At 39.9% G+C, this 6,000-nt stretch overlaps 1 protein-coding gene across 4 annotated transcripts in view; it reads left to right on the top strand.

Annotated features, from left to right (window-relative positions):
- The first annotated feature begins 2,934 nt into the window (after window positions 1-2,934).
- The window catches only part of LOC149178143 (pumilio homolog 1-like), a 136,043-nt gene continuing 132,977 nt past the window's right edge, over window positions 2,935-6,000 (top strand). Inside the window, exons 1-3 of one of the 4 annotated variants that reach the window (XM_089420280.1) lie at window positions 2,935-3,163; window positions 3,713-3,817; window positions 3,991-4,687. The gene's annotated coding sequence lies outside the window, so the exon portion shown is untranslated. Of the gene's footprint in view, window positions 3,164-3,293; window positions 3,519-3,708; window positions 3,818-3,990; window positions 4,688-6,000 lie in introns of those variants that run through there. The other 3 variants (XM_089420279.1, XM_089420282.1, XM_089420281.1) reach the window with 3 other exon arrangements.

The following is a 6,000-nucleotide window of genomic DNA, read 5'->3' as shown; positions in this document are numbered from 1 at the left end:
TCATCCATCGCAAACTTGACGATATCAAGGAAAATTTCTCAAGTGGATTTCGGCTGGCCTTAGCATAATCGAACCCAACTTTGGCCTAATGTAGCATAAAGGAATGAGAGCCCAAGGACCAAAGCATCATGGTTGACTTGTTGATTTCAAATTTGAAGACATGACCTCTGACCTCTGTGGAAAAATTCAAAAATGCTTGGGAATTTATTTTGATAATCTATGTCTAATGTTATGTAAATATGCTTTGTTTTTAGGAGTCTTTTAACGAGTCTATAGTATGCATCTTTTTAGAACAATGGACAAGCAATGCCATAAACAATGGTTCTCCATTTTGTGGTTAGTAGAAGGTAGACCCATTTTATGGATAATAGAATGTTGTATTTTTGGAACTGGATGTTGAATCTACATGTTCTGGCCTAGAAGCGAATTTTTATAATGGAAATCTATAATCGTTTGTTTGAAAAAAAAACACATAAACATAGTTACAATAATGCCACTTTTTTTTTTTAATGGGTTGTTGCAAGGGAAACTAAACCATTGACAAAATAGTAGGCTTTTTGTCCAAAATGAGCAAATTATACATTATAAAAGTTGAGTCCAAGACATTGGCTTTTGTTGTTAACCAAGTAGAGCATATCTAGCTATAAAATGAAATTAAAGACTAGCCTATATTGCTCCATACATATTAAAAAATAAAAGTCATAATAAGCTAAAGAAAAAAAGACATAATAACATCACAAAGATGCTTGGTGAAACCTCGAGCCATTAAGTGACAGGTCATGAGGAAGTTGACACCTCCATTGGGATATGATCAATAGGACTGTTAAGAGGTGCGGGTCCTTTGCCATGTACAAGGACGACTTCAATGTAGGCAAGTTTGCTATCCATGTTTGTGCTCCATCTGGATTTCATCCAGCTACAAAAGGATATCACGTTTGGCTTTTTTCCTCTTGAGGAGGACTTTTCCAAACAAGGTCTTGATGTGCTAATACAAATCAATAGTGTGCAGGTTTTGATTATGCCTGCTTCTGGTGTGTCCAATGTTCGACACCTAGTCAACAACAAGAGCCAAAACTTCTAATTTTGAATACTCTTCCCTATCAATCACTGCATCCTCTTAGTCCATTATGATTTCTTCTTGAATCTCAGGGGTGGTGGGGGTTTGAAGATTGTTTAACTCAGCAAAAGATTAGGCATGAGTACGAGCTCTAGAGCCCCCTTGAGCTCCTTTGCTGCTCGAGTCACGACGACAATGTGCTCATTCACAAGGCTTGAAGAAGATAGCTAGAGGGGCTAAGGAAGAAGTGTGGGGAGAACTTAGTAAAGCAAGAGATATAGAACGGGCCTGAAGTGACAATGGCAACAGAATGAAAAGGGTGACGAGGTTAATACCAGGAGGGAGGGAACACAAGACCAGAGGACTACATTGCATGGGAATACTAAAAGGCTTCACGATGAAGAAGAGGGTTTATAGGAGAACAAGAGAAATAAAGACTACAATAAGGTTAAGAAGGCCCCTCACAGAAGAATTAGAAAGCCATTAGGACTAATATTTCGAGAAGGCAATAGGGGAGATAAACCCCTCTAACACAGAAAAATGAGAATATTAAAAACAAAAAGAGTCCCCTACAAAGACAGACTTAGTAATGACAATGAAATGTCTATCTTTTGTCGCCAACACCAACCTTCCCTTGGGCAAGTGAGAGACTAGACTAAGGAAATCCCAAGTGTATCGATGGCGGGGGAGGCTAGGGCCGGGGGGCTTGGTCCTTCCCCAAAAGGAAAAACTACATCGATAAAAAAGGAGCCGGACACACCGAAGTGAAGAGCCCAATTTTGCAATAAGAAAAACAACAACAACATAATGTTACTATGACTTGGTGGAGAATCGAGAACTGAACCTCATGATTTGCCACTTCAAATTTGCTTTGAAAACCATTAAACAAAGCTGCTCAACAACATTCAATACCTTTACATGCAAGCTCATCAGAAAACTAAAGATGTTAAGTCACATTGAACATTATAGAAAAGGGTGATAGTCATGCCTCCCTCATCAATTACGTGAGGTGATAGCGAGCTACATCTCCTCCCATGTTCTAACATGTCCATCTACCCTATTCGAAATAATATTAAAAATACCCCAGAGTAGTTATTATTATATTATGAGATTGTTATCATTTATTAAATATTTGTGAATTAAATAAAATTATAATTTTTTAATTTTTATTTTTAAAAAATTGGTTAAATAGAAAATGAGAAATTTTCAGTTTAACTTAGTTAAACGATTGTGAAAGTGTTTCACCATGGATTCATGCGTTAAGAGTGATAGATGGTTAGGTACACACTTTGGATAAATATGACGAAACAGATACCCCTCGAGGCTCACGACTTCTTGACCAAAGTTTGCTTGATTATAAAGCATATTTTATATGCAGTTTCGTACCTTCTCAACCCAAAAATGTGGCTTCTCATGTAATTAAAAAACACGAAGAAAGCTCAAAGCAACTCTACTGTAATCGATATTAATTCGCAGAAATGGATCAGGGACCACAGTGCACTTCTCCTTCCGTTAATCTGCGGTCGTGTCACTTTCTCGCTTAAACACGTGTTCTTTATCAGCGTATCTCAAGTCTCCTGATGACATGGTATCCCCGGGAAAGGAGCCGCCGATATCCCTTTGACCGACTGTCGGCATCTCCGTCTTGTCTGCAAACGACACGCACGGAATGGGATGCCGGCAAACGTGACGGAATCTCACCTAGCGGGGCCAGTAAACACGCCACGTCAGTGGAATCGACGGTCCTCGACCCGGGCGTCTAAATACGGTATATCGTACTCCCGTATGCGTAGCGTATTCTTGCTCCCATATCCGCGGCCCAGGGGCTTGTCTGCAAGTAGCCCTAATACGCTATTTATTCCGGGCGGGATCTTGGCCGTTGGAGCTCAAATCGGACGGCTGAAATTGATATACCGTGCTCGTGTGATAAGTCGATATTTGTTCCCAACCGAGAAAAACCCTGACTTTTCTGCTTCGCGGCAACCCCCAGCTGGCCTAAGGGACCAAGCTGGAGCGTTTAAATTTGAAGATACAGCCACAATTCGTTCAAATTGATGCCAGTTCTGGAACGGCGACCGCCGGAATAGTGCGAATGGAGCTTTCAGCGTAAGTTCGAACCCTCTTAACTCTTTATTCTGTTCAGAGCCAGTTGCTTAACAATGTTTGCCCGTCGTGGCGCTCTATTTACATTCCGTGGAAAAATTCGTCCTTTAATGTGCAATTTCGCCGGTCAATGCCCAGTTTATGCCGTGCGGGGGTTCGAATAGAACACTTTCTGGTGTCTTATAACAATTTCGCCGGTTAATGTTAACTTTCTACCGAACCGGGGTTGGAATTGTTAGTATTTTCAGAGTTGCGTCAGCTTTCTGTTTTCAGTTCAGTTTTCAGAGTTCGGAGCTTGAAGTTGTGAGGCTTTTCTGAGCTGCACTGTTAAATATTCATGGTCGGAGTTCCAGCGCCGGTACTGGCACAAATTAGTTAAATTGTGGCGCGGAATTAGACTTTTTGGCTACAATTTGCTGTTTTCTGTAGCGAACAATGCCCATACTTTGGCTTGGCCATTTTTTGGGGTTTCTGTGTCTGTATTTTTTGTTTTTAATGGAAGGCTTTATTTGGAGTTTTGAAAGTTTTCTAATTATGCGTGCTGGCAGCCAGTTTGCACCTTAGGTTATTTTTCCGGAGATTTCTACCGCCGTTCGTAATCTGTTTGCTATTATCCTATTCTTGTTTCGAGGTCGATTTTGAAGTCGGCAATTTCAGGTAAGTACAGGTCCTGGAATCCTTCAAATTTTTAAAGGATCATTTTGAGCTAGAAATATTTATGGTTTTGACCTCTAATTAAGGCTTGAGCAATTGTATTCATGTTTATCATATTTTCACTGTTCTATGAAACCTAACTTAGTCACAGTATCTTTCCGAAAATGCAATGGCAGGAAGATGATTTAAAAGTGGAACGAAAGTGTGAATTGAAGCCGAGTGGAGAGAAACGGAATGGCTACGGAGAGTCCGCTGAGGTTGATGGGCAGTGGGGGAGAAACACGGAACTGGTCTACGAGCGGGGGAAGCCTAAGTTATGCATCATCCCATGACGGAGCAGAGCACGACTTATCTTTATTGCTGAGAGAAGGGAGGTTTCGTAATAGTAGGGAGTTGGTTCCCAATCGAAGTGGAAGTGCACCCCCGACTTTTGAGGGATCGCTGGCAGCCTTTGGTGGCATCTTCTCTCAGGAAAATTCAAGTGGGGTTTCAAGTTGGGAGGTGCCAGATGATGCCCTTGAAAGCTTTGACCCTGAGGAGCAAATTCGACCTGATCCAGAATATTTGGCTTAACATTATTCTCATAACTTAAACCCAAGGCTTCCGCGGGAGAGTCGCCGTTTAGCACAGCATCTAGGTGGTCTGAGTGACAAGCGGAAGTTGAGATCCTTAGATGACAGTAACAGTAGGTCGTTGTTCTCTCGACCTGTTCTTCCAACACATAAAGAAGAGCCTGAGGAAGAAAGGTCTCCTGTTGCTCATCTCATTCGCCAGGCCTCCAGTGATTGGGCAGAGAAGGGTTCAGATTATTTTGCAGGGCTCTCTGCAACATCGTTGGGAGGCCGTCCCAAAAGTTTGGTAGATCTGATTCAGGTAAGACTTTATTTCTATGACTACCTTTTATGCAATTGCATATGGAATTAACGAATATGTTGGCAAAAATAATGTGGCAGTAAAATTCACATGGTAGATGCTTTTGTTGCCTTCATCCTGATGTTTAGCAAACAGAATTTGACATAATGCGTCGTTACACAGTCTAACAGGCCTATTTCGTGATGACTGGTAGAATGTTGTTCCCAATGTTGCAAACATTGTGACTGCAAATATATTGCCGAGGGCCTGGAAAGAAACTTATAGGAATAAATTGGGGAAAACATTGGAAAATATTGTTATGTCTTATAAAAAAGATATAAATGTTCAATTTTTTTTTTTTTAATTGTTTTTTGAAACATCTAAAACAACCCCCTCCCTCTATTCCTTATATGGAATTTAACACTTAATAAACCCTTTGTTGTCGATCCGCTGCTTTCCCTCTTCAAACTGAGCAAATCCAGAAAAATCCAAAAATCTTCTGACTCAGCTAATATTTTACAAGTTACCCCAAGCTAATCCAAATTACTCCAAGCTAATCCAAAATTTGTGTTGTTGCATATGTTACTTTTCAGCTAAATAAATTGCATGTTAGAGCTGTAAATACATAATATTTGCTTATAGGACATCTTATCCTTCTAAATTCGAAATCAGATAAAAGTGCCAATTTCACAGTGTGTCATGGTCAGCTTAATAAACCTGCTAAAATAATCTGTATTTTTCTCTGTGGTCCTTCCAATTTTTGAACGCATTTGACTCTGGAATTAATGCCTTGAACTCCTGGATTTAGAAATTCGTGATCCCACCAGTTACAAAGTACTTTCCAGTTTCATCTAACTTATCAATTATTTATGTTCACTCTCACAGTGGTTGGGCATCACTTCTCTAAATGGTTAACATCAATTGATACATCTGCATTTACAAACCAAATGACAGTTTACTATGGTGTCTGGACATTCTGACTTTATCAGGATTCAGAGTTAGTTATGTCTCAGTGCAGGTTTTAATTTCTAATGTTAAACTGGAAACTGTGGCCCACCATGATTCTTAGTGCATAACTTCATTACTAGAAACTCTTGATAGTGGATGAACGTGATTGGGATATATATACAGAATGGTTATAGAGGATGTAAACATGTTAGGGATGTTTACTTTTGAATCCATGTCAAGGTATTTATGCAAAATTGGCAACAGGCATTATTATATGAGGCTTGATGTAAAGGCATTCCTGTATGCTTCAGGCAAAATTATTTTGATATGGCAATCCAAAAAGAGCTTGCTAAAGGCCTGATTTGTCTGATTTAAAGATTCAAATT

The sequence above is a fragment of the Pinus tabuliformis genome, chromosome 4_1, assembly GCF_031772625.1.
Source record: "Pinus tabuliformis cultivar Carrire ecotype Pingquan chromosome 4_1, CPIR1, whole genome shotgun sequence".
NCBI lineage: Eukaryota > Viridiplantae > Streptophyta > Pinopsida > Pinales > Pinaceae > Pinus > Pinus tabuliformis.
This window is presented reverse-complemented; position numbering and strand designations above follow the sequence as displayed.